Raw genomic sequence first — 16224 nt, 5'->3', positions numbered from 1 at the left:
TCTTTTGCTACGATAACTTTCACCCAAAAGCCCTCAGGGATAACCTACAAGTAGGTCAGTTCCTCAGACTCTACAATGCTGCATAACTTCACTATTACATCCAGCCGAAGTATTTTATTTCACTGCAAAAAGCTCCAGGTGGAACAAACCCAAGGTTTTGCTGTTTGAATGAAGTGGAGGCTGGTTTGTAAATGCAGGTCTGCATCTATTGTTAACATGCAGGGTATGTTTGGCTCTGAGCTGTCTGCATATATTGAATAAATGTATCAAATCATGTCGGTGTATTATGTTTCTTGGTCAACGATGGTGCAACATGTCACTACATATTTGTGTGCCAATAGTGTATGCCTGCTGTGTTGCTTATTTATTTTATTTTCCTACATGTCATTGCACATTTGTGTGCTGTTTCTGTTTCTTATTGCATTCCCGTTAACTCTCAACTGACCAGTGAGACTCTTCATTTATGCAGAGCAGGACGATGGTGAGATCAGCGGTCCCGCAAGAGCTGGTATTCACAGTGCCATGATTGGTGGAGAGGGTCACAGTAGCAATTCCAAAGGTCGACATTGCAGTTCCTAGGATTCTGCCTGTTTTTCAGTTGGGTAGGGTGGAAATATATGCCAAGCTAGTGTTCAGAAATAAACTTTCACTTTTAATAAAGTAGCAGCAACTAAACATTGGAAAGAAATGTGTAAAAGGAAAAAAAATATAACGAGAGATACTAAGGAGGTGAGCTAGAAAGGGGGCTCAAAGAAAATAGGAATAATGCCTCAGCTCCGGTGCCTGGTAAAGCAGAACATGTGGCAACATGAGAGGGCTTGGTTTAGAAGGTATGAAAGTGAGAGATAATTAATGTGGGAACTGAGGAGGGAGAAGAAATATATGAGGGAAAAAGAGTGAGAAATTAAGGTAAAGGTGAGTGGGGAAGGAGTAAGAGAATGGGGCAGGGGAGGATGTGCAACCCAAAAGAACTAAAAGTTAAATCCATTTAGCACAAGTGCAGACTTCGTATAAAAAACTTGTGTATGTCCTTAGGCTGGTGGTTTGGGTGGGTGCAACAAGGGGTACATAATGTCTGCTCTCATGGTGTCCACCAGATGATGGGCTCAATGTGTCCAATTCGTTTTGTTCCTCAAAAGTGTTGTGCCAGCCACCTTCAGTGATCCATTACCAACAGAACAGAAGAAGTACTTTATTCGATAAAATGTCATCATAAAAGTATACAGTATTATACAGTTATAAGAATAAAAAACAAGAACCCACCAATCCTTGTGTACAAACATCAACACGTTAAAACCACAATGCTAAAAGCAACAAGATATACAATAAAAACAGATACATGACAGCCTCGGTCATCCTAACAAGCATCCAACAAACAAATCAGGTTGCTATGGGGGTGGATTTTACCCTCCGCATGCGTGTCTGCCAAGCACTACCCAAAAATGTGGCTACCCCACACACCATGGCAAGGGAAGACCTATCGGTGCTGAGGACCCGCAATGCCATTTTATGGCACCTGAGGCCCAGCCCCAAGCATAATGGTTTTAACCATCTCTTCCTTGCGCCCCTGTAGACCGGGCAAGCGAAAAGGAGATGGGCCACAGACTCTTTGGGGGCTGCACACCCAGGACAGGGTTTGGGTACACTGCCTGGGTTGTTCCACCCAGAGGTGAAATCATTCAGCGGGAGGGTCCCAAACCTGAGATTTAGATAGAGTGATCTATCCAGTGGTTTTTCTATAAAATCTAGGAAAGGTTCAAATTTCCTTGCCAATTTAAACTCAAGGAACCGCTCTGTAAGGGGACCCCCTGCACCTCTAGATGTGGCCTCCTCCTGAACCCAATCCCAGTAAAGTTTCTTGATCACTAGCTTAGAGGGGGGTGTTTGGCTCGTCCATGATACACTCAGGCCCAGTTTTAAAACCAGCTGCCTCAAATTGCTCAACCACTTGATCTTATTCCCCGAGTTGAGCAAAAGGAGTTCGTCTAGAACTGCTGCGAAGTTATGGAGCTCCTGGGTCCTTCTGAGTCGTACCCAGAAAAGTAGCGGCCGCAGGCGAACTACATCTTTTAAAGAGCGCCTGCCCATGTCTTGCCGTAGTGGATTTAGCGGGGTGGAAACTGGAAGGGACACCAGGTCTCTCAAGAACCTATTTTCAGATGTTACTAGATCAGTTATGTTCTCGAACCCCAACAGCTTGGATCCATATAGTGCTGATGGTAATGCTTGGCCTTCATACACAGCGAGAGCCGGTGCCACCGGTTTACTTGTTGACTCCCGCTGTTCCCTCAAAATAGCCCCAGACACTCTTTTGTGATTTAAAAGCATTTTGGCCAAATGATCTTTCCAATTCATCCGACTATTAACCCTGACCCCCAAATAGTCGAATGAATCTACCAACTCCAAGGGGGCACCGTTGAGCGAAACATTGTTCCTGAATCTCTTGGAGGGTGAGATGGCCATAAGCCTTGTCTTAAGGCCTCTATCCTTGCAGAACGCACTAAAACGATCCAAGAGCTTTTGAAGGCCTATGGGGGTTTTAGAGATCAGCAGGGTGTCGTCCGCGAAGAGCAGGGTAGGTGTTTTCTCCCCTGCCAGGGATGGGGCGTTGGCCGCTTCTTCCCTCAGGTGATCCACTACACCATTCACAAAGAGGGAGAACAGGGTCGGTGCCAGGACACATCCCTGGCGGACTCCACTCCTCACAGGCACCCTCTCTGTCAGTTGCCCCTGGGAGTCCCATCTGATCCCAGCATAATTCCCCTCGTGAAGTTTCACAATGAAACCCAGGAGAGACCCCGGGAAACCCATCTTCTCTAGGATGTCCCACAGCCTGGCACGGGGAACTAGATCAAAAGCTGTTTGAGATCTATAAATGCCAGGTACAGGCTGCCCTTACCTATGGTCACGGCCTTCCAATAGATCGCAAAAAATCGGAAGACCTGATCCATCGTGCCCACTTTTTGTCTAAAACCCGCTTGGAAATGGGAAAGAATATTCTCCTCTTCCATCCAGACACCCACCCTGGAGATGATGACCCTGCCCACCACCTTCTGGATCACGTCTATTAGACTGATCGGTCTGTAGTTGGCAGGGTCATCTCTCGCCCCCTTCTTATACACGCGTACAACCTCTGCTCCCTTCCACGAATCCGGCACTGGGTAGCCCTTAGAGATCAAATTCATTATTAGGGCGATGAGTCTGGCCCAGACTACGGGTTCGTCCAGGAGGAGGTCCCCTGGTAGCCCGTCAGGACCCGCAGCCTTCCCCGGGGTTAGATGTTTAATGGCCAATGTTACCTCGGTGGTCAAGAATGGTTCTGCGAACACCGATGGCGCTTGGCCCTCGCTGTCAGAGGCTAAGGGAGAGGGGCGTATCGCATCGGCTCCACCATACAAAGCAAGGAAGTGGGAATACCATTGTTGTTCTGTTATATGATTACTAATGGGAGTCATGCTCCGCCGCCTGGCCTTATTAATCAAATCCCAGAACAGTGAAGAATTTTTCATATTGCCTGCAGATTTAAAAACCTGCCAATGTTGTTCATCCCACTCACGTTTGGCTAACACTAATGACCTGGCATAATCCTTCCTAGCCGCTCTAACAAGTGAAGGATTCTTTTTAAGCAGGGCGGCTGATAGCTCCTTCCTTTTTTCCCTGCACCGGTCTGTGTACCAAGGGTTACTGGATTTTGCCTGTTTGTGGTTCAGTTTACACTTATTGCCCTGAATGGAGAAATAGTGGCCCACTTTGTATTTTACATTTTTATAGGCCAGCGAAAAAGGCGGGCCCTGAACACTACCATTTGCTAATTCGAGTTCCTCTAGGTCTACAATTAGTTCTGCTAAGTGAGCCTTAATCCTGTCAAGGTTCCATTCCTGTGATTGAACCTTATCCCATTTCAGCCTACGATTGGAATTAAAGGGGATGACCTCCTTAGTTGTCCTCAGGGGGCTTTATTCCCAATTCCATTTAAAGTGCCCCACCATAACTTCGTACATAAGGGGTTGTGGTCACTGTCCTGAGAAGGTACTACCTCCATATCAATTAGATCTCGCCACAAGGTGACGTCAAGTAGGATATAATCTATTCTCGATGGGCCAATAGGCCTATTAAAGGTGTTTGCCCCGTCGCGGTCTGAGCTTGTCCTGCCATTTAGCGCTCTTAGGTTGTATTCCATGGTGAGGGAATTAATCTGTATTGCCCTTGTAGACCATTTTCTGATTGGTGCTAGTGACAGGGCCGGTATAGACCATCTAGAGTCCTCCTCCTCTATACCCAGGGGATCGTCCCTACTTAGGGGTTCAAATGTACGGTTGAAATCCCCTCCCACTATGATTTTAGAGAGCGGGGGGCATTTAGCTAGTACCTGCTCAAGGGTCGCTATTGTACTTGACATTTGCTCCCCTGGGGATCCTCTTGCATAAACATTGAATAGGTCTATCCTACTCCCCTTATTGTGCCCTGCGAATGAAAGATGTAAAATATCCTCGCACACTGGTTCGTGGATAGTGATATCCCAATTCAGTGCAATCTTTATCCATATATGAAGGCCCCCGCGGGTCTGCCCTTCTCGGAGCTTGATGAGGGCGAGAAGAAGGTTGCATACCCTGATTTGTACACTGGGAGCAAACTCCAAGTCTCTTGGAACATGCAGATATCGAACTTCTCGATAAACGCGTTCCACTCTGGTAAAACCAGCTTTTTTTGCAGCCCAGCGACATTCCAAGATAGCAAATGTAGCACCCTGTGAACCGTAGAGGGCAAGTCTAGTGTAACTCCCTTATTCCCACCCTGCTCACAAAGATTTAGCTCAGTGGTGTCTACTATGAGACTTGTTGGCCTCGGGGGTAAGCTACTGTCACCGTTGCTCCCCTCGTGGCGTCATTCGACCTGCTCCAGTGCACTGAACCCATTCCTATGTGGGAAATGTGAGAGAAGGGGGGGTGGCAGATGGCTAACCTCCCACGGGGGTAATCCCTGGTGATTTTTTAGTTGCGGGATGTTCTGTCCTTCCTCCTGTCGAATACCTCTATACTGTCTAGAGTGGGTATTAGGAAAAATTATGAAAGATGCAGAGGAAAGATTTGGGTGTTTGCCTAAGATGGTGACCTACTACAGATATAAACTACCGCGCCTGTACTCCTAAAGTTGATCACTACACAATTCCCCGCGATGTTTTTAGCCCCAGACCCAATCCACCCAACCCTTCTTACACAGAGTATTTCCCCCGATACATTGGGAGGAAGGGGCCTATTTACATTAAGCCATTGAATGTATTTGTTTTTTAGTTCGGAATGATCCTCACTTTTACCCTGGGTTAAGGGAGGAACCCCCGCTAAAACCACCACATATAGTAAGGACTCAACTGGAAGGTTAAGGGTGGACAAAGCTGGTAAAGTCCCCTCTTCCGTATTTTTACTATTAGAGCGGGGGTGGGGATTCGGGCCCCTGGCTTATTTCCAATGGAGGCTTTTGTCACTTGGGGTTTCCCAGCAGCCGCTTTTCCCTCCCCTATCGTGGGTGCAGCAGGGATCAATGAAGGATTTTCTATTACTTTAGCCGATTCAGCTGATTTGTTTACTCCTCCGCTGAGGAGTCTGGATGACGTAGTCCTCCTCACTGCGGCCGCGATGGTATGACCGGCGGTGGGAGGACAAGGACACAGCAGGGCAGCAACGTCGGGTCGAGACCCTCCAGGAGCCAACAGGAGCCACCAAGTGAAGAGTCAAATGCCCCAAAAGGTTTTTCACACAACCCGCTCCACCGGAGGCGAGCGGAGTTTAAAGCGCCTCTGGGCGCGGTGATTGGCGAGGGCGGGCTCAGCCGCTGAGGAGTCTGGATGAAGTAATCCTCCTCACTGCGGCCGCGATGGTATGTGCGGCGGCGGGAGGACAAGGACAAGGACACAGCAGGGCAGCAGCGTCGGGTCGAGACCCTCCAGGAGCCAACAGGAGCCACGAAGTGAAGAGTCAAATGCCCCAAAAAGTTTTTCACACAACCCGCTCCACCGGAGGCAAGCAGAGTTTAAAGCGCCTCTGGGCGCGGTGATCGGCGAGGACAGACTCAGCCGCTGAGGAGCCTGGATGACGTAGTCCTCCTCACTGCGGCCGCGATGGTATGTGCGGCGGCGGGAGGACAAGGACACAGCAGGGCAGCAGCGTCGGGTCGAGACCCTCCAGGAGCCAACAGGAGCCACGAAGTGAGGAGTCAAATGCCCCAAAAAGTTTTTCACACAAACCGCTCCACCGGAGGCAAGCAGAGTTTAAAGCGCCTCTGGGCGCGGTGATTGGCGAGGGCGGGCTCAGCCGGTGAGGAGTCTGGATGACGTAGTCCTCCTCAGTGCGGCCGCGATGGTATGTGCGGCGGCGGGAGGACAAGGACACAGCAGGGCAGCAGCGTCGGGTCGAGACCCTCCAGGAGCCAACAGGAGCCACGAAGTGAAGAGTCAAATGCCCCAAAAAGTTTTTCACACCATTACCAACATTCTAAGAGTTTCTATGATTGCATAGTTTTTCTATGGAACACCACACCCAATGATGCCTGTGCCTCCAGTTAAGCAGCCGCTCCACTCCATAAACAAATAAGGTTGTTCTATCACATTGTCTTATTTCTTATGTTCACCTCTTTGGTATTTCCCTTCCTTTTTTGTGTCTGATCACTCAAAAATGCTTCAGATTGAAGAATTGTATCGATGTTCCTTTATCTCCAGTGTCCCTATATTTCCAAAAGATGTAAAGTTTAGAAACCATCAAGGAAGTGTTAGCTACTGCTGCTCACAGTAGCTCAAGGAGGGGGTCCTCTCTGGATTAACCTCAAATCTGTGGTGTTGTTTCAATTGTTCTAGTTCGTAGCTATTTGTAGTCATTAGCTAGACTCAGGTGCATGGAGCATCCAGTGTTTGTGCCCACTGACTCTGTTCTCTCTGCCTTCTCCATGTGGCGTACATTCAGATGTGTGCTCTCCAAGGGCTTGTGTAATTACCTCCAATGTAGGCACTATTTCAGCAGTTCTGAATTCCATTATAAGATGAAATCCACATTTGTATCCGAGCCCTCATGGCCATCCCCTTGCTATTTACACTCTATAGAGAATGACCATCATTTGCATGGTGTATCCCCAGATTTTTACCTTGCCCGTTTTTGCTGGCTGTAGAATTCTGTGCACATTACCCAGCTAACCAGTGGTAAAGTGTGTGGATACCACATTTAAACATGAACATTTCATACCCACCAATGTGCAGATTAAATTTACCTATAAGTCCCTAGTATATGGTACAAAGTGTACCCATTGTGCCATCCAACACAGTGGCATCGAAAACATGACTGCTGGCCTACCTCTGCAGCCCAACTAAAGGAGCTTTTGAAGCGTAATTCCACCTGTTTAAAACAACCCCTTTGATAGACCTAAACCTTCCAATTTAAATAAGTCACCCATAAGTAGGCCTTACTGCAAATATGACAATATGCATGGTATTTAAATGTATGACACGTAGAAATGAAATGGTACATATGTCCTTACAGCGAAAAGCCCCACGAGCTATTTTACCTGTAACAAAGCTGGGTGTTTCATTTGAAACCAGTTGGATGTAATAATACATTTAAGAATGTTATCTCTGGCTGGGAAACAGCACAAAATGTAATTCTTGGACTATTTATAATATTTCCTAAATGCCAAATTCACTGGTGAAGTCGGCATATTAATAAATATGTCACGGGTACATTGAGAAAGTTACCTTTCTGCTGCCTAAAGCCTATGGAGGCTCATTTGCATGAGCCTCAACTGACAGCTGACAAGCCCACTTGATGGGATGTGAAAACTGCTCCAAGAGCGGGACAAATGCCTTGTGGGTATGGAGGTGTTGCTTTTCCCTTGATAGGATGGCCAGTGGGTTGTGCCCAGGAACTTGATCAACGTCAGAGGGGCCTACCTTATCACAGGCAATTGTTAGCTGACATCTGGGCATGCCCTTCCTTTGCCTCGACTGTCAGACAGGCACCAATCCCTTTGGGAGAGGTGGTGCCTCAGTACTGGTTTAGAGTGACCACAGAGAAAGGGCTTTTCAGTTCCATGGGCACACATGTTCTGCACAGAGAAATAAAGGTTCTACCATCTTGGGTTTAGGTAGAATGGGCCACTGTGGAATTGTTTGGTGTAAGAGACACAGGAAATGCAGCAAAAGCTGGTAGGGTAACAATTAGGAACTTTTACCCAATTTGTTTGTGAGGAAACAGGAGCCCCCTTCACCCTCTAGCTGGTGGCAAGAAGCATAAATGTGGAACCAAAGTACCCTTCTCAGAACACTACTGAAGTTGTGGAAGACCAGAAGAGGACTGAACCTGTTGTCTGAGACCTGAAAGGAGCCTAGAAGACTGTATTGTTTCCAGCCGTTATACCCAGGACAAATAAGTAGACTCCAAGGGTCATGAGGTAGATCTCCTATGCAAGCTCCAGGGACACAACAAGTAAAAGAGGCCTTTAGTGCAAGAGACCAGGTCCATCAGGACCTGCGATGGACTCTGCTGTTGGCCTCTGCTGGAGTAAGTCTTGACCCCCAAGTGCTGTCCTCAAGGTCCTGGGACTCTTGGCTGTGTCAAAGTGTACTCCTCCAAACATCTCCTAGGACTTAGAAACTTTCTACCACGCAGAGCTTTCCTGTCGAAAGTCAACAGCTTCACCGGTATCACGTCCAGTATTGTGCTACATTTTGGAGCCCTTTTTAACCACAGCTTGATGCCTCGTTCTGTTGAGTATTTTTGACTTCCATTTCAGAGTTCAAGTCCAAATGTAAAACTACCAACCGGGTGAAATCTGGTTTCTGGATACAACCCGTGCTCCTTTGTGGTCAGCCTTAAACGCAACCATATGACCATGGATGGCACTTATCACTTTTTGGCCTTATTTTTAATCTTAAAATGTAAAAATGTGTATCTTCGGTTCCCCTTATTGGATTTTTGTTGTTTTGGTATCATTTTATTTATTAAAATCTACTCCATTTTTTAGAGTTGTGGTTAGCCAAGATATTCAGCCACCTCTCTTTATCCATTGGTCTGTTGTTGTGTCATTCACATTTTGCTTCTGCCCACTACAGCATATAGTATGGGTCAGCCTACTTAAGCCACTGGTTAACTTCACTTTGAGTGACTACATTTTGCTCTCTCCCAAGGAACACATCGGCTAGTTCCCTTCAGTGAATGTGTTTTTGTTTTTACTTTGTAATTAGTTTAGTGTTGCCTTTGTATTTAGAGCCTGACGTGATAGAAAGCACTCCCGATGCACATTCCATCTTTATCAGATGCCATCTCTTGGTAATGTTGTTGTAAATTCCTTTTGGAGTGTTTTGCTTTTCTGGCTGCTGCTATTTCACAGCATACCAGATTGTGTCTAGTTGAAACTGTTCTGTTTTAGGTTAGCCTCTTTTTACTTTTTCTTTCTTTTCTAGGTTTTGTCTTTCATTTCCTTCTTTTTCTTCTTCTTTCTTTCTCTTTCCTATAATTTCTTCTTTGTTTCTCTTGCTTTCTTTCCAACTTGCCTTCTCCGATTCTTTTTTCATTTTCTTTTGCCTTCTGTTTTTTTCGTCTCATTATTGCCTTTCTTCTTTCCTTGTTTCCTTCTCTTGTTCTTTCTTTCCTTCAGCTTATTTCATTCCTTCTTTCCTCCTCTTTCTTCTTTTTGTCTTCTTTAATCCCCTTTTTCCTTCTCTTTCTTTTATCCTGCCTTTTCATTATTGTCCAAGTTGATTAATTTTCTTCTTTTTCCTTCTCTATCTTTTCCTTATGTCCTTCTCTTCCTTTTACCTCCTTTTTTCTCTTCCTGTCCTTCTTCCCTTTCATTCTCTTTTTCCCATCTCTAATTCCTTTTCTCTTCTTCCCTTCTCTTTTCTTTCCATCCCTATTTCATTCCTTCCTTTTCTTTCTTTCTTTTTCCAAGGTAAAAGGCTTGCAGCCAATTATGTGTATAACATACCCACTTATAAGGGTTGCAGCCAAACTTCATCCATTAGTCTGTGGTTGGTGCCATTCACACTTTTCATCCACTCCATCATGCACTAGGGGACAGTGTATCAGTCCACATCAGCCATTGTCTGACTTCACTGTGAGTTACTGCATACTACCCTTTCACAAGCAACACCTCTGCACACAAAGTAGTTCCCTTTAGTGCCAAGGAGTAGATTGATGAGTGCCCGGCCTATTCCCAAACAATAAAGTTTTGCAAAAACCATGACAAAACGATAATTGCCAGAAGGCTGGTAGCCAACGCCAGACCTATTGACTTTGCCAATGCTTGTTCTAAATTGGTTTGGAGATTTTTTTGCCATGTTTTGACTTCATTACTATTTTGGTATAAATACTTCACACATTACCTTAACCCCTTGGCCACGGCGTAATTCCGCCGCGGCGCTGGGGGCGGTCGCGCGGTGCCACCATGCTTGTGACGGAACCACTCCGTCACAAGCCACGGACGCGCTGAGCTCATGACGGAGTGGTTCCGTCACAGCCCCGCCCGCTCATTAATTCAGCCTCGCAGGCACGGAATTGATGCAGCCTGGGCGGAGCGGCCGCGGCGTGAGGGAACCACTCCTTCATTAGCACAAGGCGCCCATGGCTCGTGACGGAGTGGTTCCGTCACCAGCACGGAACGGGTTAAGTTAAGCTGGTCTTCTCTGTGCCACAGCTACCAGGGGGTTAAGCTCAGGTTAATTTTGTGCCTTTAGTGGCTTCCTCTATCAAGGATTGTGGTTATTCCCAAAGGTGGGTCACCACCCCTTAACTAATGCCCCTGAATTCTTTGACACTCCATATACAATCTGCAGGTGAGCCCATCACCTTTTCCCAACCACAATATAGGGGGATTTCTGATGCCGAGCCCATACTGCGACCAGAGATCACCCCACTTTCAGAGAGATTGGATGACAATCTCCCTCAAATTCCATTTAGCTTCAGTGAGCTCTGATGGGGGAGGGGTGTAATAACAGCAATCACAATTGTTCCTCAGAAATGTGTTCCTTCAGAGAAGAGGTCAAGATATTCTTCCTTGTTTCTGGCTGCATGTGTTGAGGTCAGTCAGGAATACAGGTGAACTTTCTCCAAGGGAGAAACCACCGGACACAAGAGCTTCCAGTGGGACTGCATGGGAGATGCAACTGACCATGTTAAGTGCCTTCCATGACACAAGTGGTGTTATTTCTAGGCACCATGAAAAGAAAAAACTGTAAAACAAAAAAACTTGCCTATTGGTGTTACATCACTTTCTGCACTGTTATGTGCTTAGAATCTTTCAAACTTAGCAGTCATTGTTGACTTAATAGGCCATAATCCATAAACGTGTTCCTTTGTCGTGATAAATTAGGATTGAGCGGTGTGGGTGCAAATCAAGATCTCAGCCATTTACCCTCCTTGCTACAGTAAAGAATCATAAGTAATATCTTAACTAAATTGGCTCACAATAAATTAGAACGATGAAACACAGACTTGTCTCTAAAACGAATACTAACATCCAAACAAATATGAGATTGGTGTATATGGCACACAGATAGATATGATGGCAGTTAGGGCTGAAATAACCCGGAGAATAAATAACAATATGACTTCCTCAACATATTGGTCACAACATTTCTTTCCGTTAGCCCCCAGGCCTTGGCGGTTAGTGCTACTCAGACCAAGATTTTTGACAGTAGTGATCTGGCTGAACTGTGCTAAAGGCAAATGAGATTCGCCATTTAATTTGTAAGGATGTGTATGTCTTTTTCCCAAGCAGTTCATCTGCTGTTCAGCATGACTGAACGTCACTGAAAAAAGCACTATGATGCGGCCAGCTCAGGCCATGTCATAGCCCTTTTTTGTGTTAGGAGGAGCAGGACAAATAAACTCAACATGTGGGGGCGAAGAGACTAGGCGTCGGCTCAACATCCTGTGATTCTGGGCTTTCAGTATCTTTCAGCATGCCGAACAGTATATGTGCTGCTAGACAACATGGCTAAAAGACATTCACATCAGCAAGGCCAATAGCTCCAGCATTGCCGAGACTTATTGGCTTTGCAACTGCTCATTTGTTGGGCAGCGAATGGAGCAATTTTAAATGTTAGAATGCTCTGGGCCTGGCTCTTTAAACTGAGAAAACACCATCGACAAAGTTATGAGCTCATTGTAGCTTGCCTAGTGATATGGCAGGCACTAGTCCGATATTAGTGTCCTGGTCCTTCACCCTTGAGTCGTCTTCAGAAACAAGTTCCACTGCTTTAAATGTGCAGGTACTGTCCGGTACTGAGTACCTGCCATTCTTTAATTTGAAAGGGAGGGTACCTGCACTTCTCTGCACTGGTGCAATACATTTAATAGGGGAGTACCAGCACTTTTCTGAAGCAAACAGGTACTCTAAATAGTAAGTACTTTTCCCGCCGTTCCTGCCGCGACCCCGCCCCCCGCTTGCCGATTGGCCCACGCGTTTCCCGCCTCCCAGCAGACCCTCCCTCCCGGCTCCCTTCTTAAGGGGGCCCAGACCACGATTCAGGAGTGACCACTGCGCCCTCCACGGCCTGGTCGCCCCCACGCTCCCCGCCTGCTCTGCCTGCCTACCTCGACCTGCTGCCTGCCAGACGCCGATCCGGCGCCCCAGCCGCCGCAGGGCCGCCCACCAAGCCCGCCGTTTTTTCCCGCCGTTCCTGCCGCGACCCCGCCCCCCCGCTTGCCGATTGGCCCACGCGCTCCCCGCCTCCCAGCTGACCCTCCCTCCCGGCTCCCTTCTTATGACGCCCCCAGAGCGACCGCGCAGCGGACGCGCGCAGTGGGAGCACCGATTGAGCGCCGAAGGTGCGCCAAAGGTAAGCCCGTCCGCGCCTGGACCGCACCCAGTGCCAGGACCCCTGGTCCCCACCGCCGGAAGCCGTCCCGACGGACCTACGACGCCACCGACCTCAACGCACTCAACACCGGCCGAACACCGGGCTGCTACCGAGCCACACCGAGACGCACCCACGGACCCTTCAGCTGCCACTCCTGCAAGTTCACCTGCAACCGGACCCACGCCACACCAGCACCCACCAAGCCGAACACCAGCAGCACCCACCTGAAGTGTATCCTGCTCAACACCCGCTCCGTCCACAGACACGCCGTCGAGCTATGGAACCTGCTCGACACCACAGACCCAGACGTCGCCTTCATCACGGAAACCTGGATGAACGCCTCCTCAGCGCCCGACATCGCCATCGCCATCCCAGAAGGCTACAAGATCATCCGGAGAGACCGCGTCAACCAGACAGGAGGAGGCATCGCCATCATCCACAGGAACACCATCCGCATCACGACCAACACCGACGACACCCTCGCACCCGCCGAACACCTGCACTTCCAGATCCACGCCAACCCCAAGACCACCCTCAGAGGCACCCTCATCTACAGACCCCCGGGAGCACGCACACAATTCAGCGAGGACGTCGCCGACTTCATCAGCCCACACGCCCTCCCCTCCGCCGACTACATCCTCCTCGGGGACCTCAACTTCCACCTGGAGAACAACAACGACCGCAACACCACCACCCTGCTGGACAACCTCGCCAACCTCGGACTCAAGCAACTGGTGACCACCCCCACCCACTACGCCAAACACACACTCGACCCGATCTTCTCTTCCAGCAAGGACATCGCCTTCAGCCACGCCACGGGACTCCACTGGATGGACCACAGCTGCGTCCACTTCAGCTTCAGAAGGAGCACGCTCCACCATCACCAGCAACAGGCTCCCCGCAGAAGCTGGAACAAGATCACTACAGACCAGCTCGCTACTTCCCTGAGCAAAAACCCTCCCACCAGCACAACCAACCCCAGCCAAGCAGCCACCAACCTCACGAAATGGATCAGCGACTGCGCAGACGACCTCGCCCCGCTGAAGACCCCGCCGAGCAGACCCGGCAGCAAGAAAGCCCCATGGTTTAACGACGAACTCAAGAGCTCCAAGAAGAACTGCAGAGCACTTGAGAAAACCTGGCGCAGAGACCCAACACCGGACAACATGACTGCCCTCAAGCTCGCCACCCGAAAACACCACCAGCTGATCCACGCCACCAAGAAAACCGCATTCAAGGAACGACTGGACAACAACGCACACAACAGCAAGGAACTCTTCAACATCGTGAAAGAGCTCTCCAACCCCAACGCCGGAAACAACGACATCACCCCTTCGCAAGACCTCTGCAACTCCCTCGCCTCCTACTTCCACAACAAGATCGCGGACATACACAACAGCTTCAGCACTCAACCGACGCACGCCACGACCAAACCACCGCCCCCCACCACCACCCTCCGCGCCTGGACCCCGATCAGCACCGAAGACACCATCCGCACGATGAACTCCATCCACTCCGGATCCCCGACAGACCCCTGCCCTCACCACGTCTTCAACAAGGCCGACGCTGTCATCGCACCCCACCTGCGGGACATCATCAACACATCCTTCGACATCGCCACCTTCCCGGAGAGCTGGAAGCACGCCGAACTCAGCGCTCTACTTAAGAAACCATCATCAGACCCAACCGACCTCAAGAACTACCGCCCCATCTCGCTGCTCCCGTTTCCGGCAAAAGTCATCGAGAAGACCGACAACAAGCAACTGGCCGCCTTCCTCGAGACGAACGGCTCCCTCGACCTCTCGCAGTCTGGCTTCCGGGCCAACCACAGCACCGAGACCGCCCTGATCGCAGCTACCGATGACATCCGAGCCCTGCTTGACAACGGAGAAACAGCGGCCCTCATCCTCCTGAACCTCTCCGCGGCCTTCGACACTGTCTGCCACCGTACCCTAGTACAGCGCCTCAGCAACGTCGGAATCCAGGAGAAGGCACTGGAGTGGATCATCTCCTTCCTCGCCGGAAGGACACAGAGAGTCCGCCTCCCCCCGTTCAGATCGGAGGCCACCGAAGTCATCTGCGGCGTTCCTCAAGGCTCCTCGCTCAGCCCAACACTCTTCAACGTATACATGAGCCCCCTCGCAGCCATCGCACGCCAGCACAACCTGAACATCATCTCCTACGCCGACGACACCCAGCTGATCCTCTCCCTCACTAACGACCCCGCCACCGCCAAAGCCAACCTGCACGAAGGGATGACAGACGTAGCCACATGGATGTCGAACAGCCGCCTGAAACTGAACTCGGACGGAAGTCCTCATCCTGGGATCCTCACCCTCCGCCTGGGACGACTCCTGGTGGCCCCCCGCCCTGGGCAGCGCACCCAAACCAACAGACCACGCACGCAACCTGGGCTTCATCCTGGACTCCTCCCTCTCCATGACCAGACAAGTCAACGCCGTCTCCTCGTCGTGCTTCAACATCCTGCGCATGCTATGTAAGATCTTCCGATGGATCCCCACCGAGACCAGGAAGACGGTCACCCAGGCCCTCGTCACCAGCCGTCTGGACTATGGCAACTCCCTCTACGCCGGAACCACCGCCAAACTCCAGAAGAGACTCCAGCGGATCCAGAACACCTCAGCACGACTCATCCTGGACATCCCCCGCCGCAGCCACATCTCCGGACACCTGAGAGACCTGCACTGGCTCCCGGTCAACAAGAGAATCACCTTCCGGCTCCTCACCCACGCACACAAAGCCCTACACAACCAAGGACCAGGATACCTCAACAGCCGCCTCAACTTCTACGCTCCCAAACGCCAGCTTCGATCGACCAGCCATGCCCTCGCCGCCGTCCCCCGCATCCGAAGAGCCACCACAGGAGGAAGGTCCTTCTCCTACCTGGCCGCCAAGACTTGGAACTCCATTCCTACCCACCTCCGCCTGACCCAGGACCACCTCGCCTTCAGGAAGCAGCTCAAGACCTGGCTGTCCGAGCAGTAGCGGACCCCCTCCCCCCAGCGCCTTGAGACCCTCCGGGTGAGTAGTGCGCTATATAAATGCATTGATTGATTGATTGATTGAGTACTTGGAATCAATGCATTTAGTACTTTGCATGAAAGTTTGAATTATATTTCTGTACTGTATGCACAAAATGCTGTCTGCAAAGGATTGTGAAAACCTTATTGCTGATTAACCTGAAGGGATGGTACCAGCTGGATAGTTGACCAGAATATAATTTACATTTCATCTTTTTTTCGGATGACTTTAATAACATTTTGTAAATAAAAGATGAAAATCCAACACAAAACTACTTGCAACAATTTGAGTTTCTAAATGTGGATCATTAACGGGAAGCAATTGCCTGATGCGTATCTGAA

Source organism: Lissotriton helveticus, chromosome 4_1, assembly GCF_964261635.1.
Source record: "Lissotriton helveticus chromosome 4_1, aLisHel1.1, whole genome shotgun sequence".
NCBI classification, from domain to species: Eukaryota; Metazoa; Chordata; class Amphibia; order Caudata; family Salamandridae; genus Lissotriton; species Lissotriton helveticus.
The sequence above is the reverse complement of the archived record's forward strand: the minus strand, read 5'-3'. Positions refer to the sequence as shown.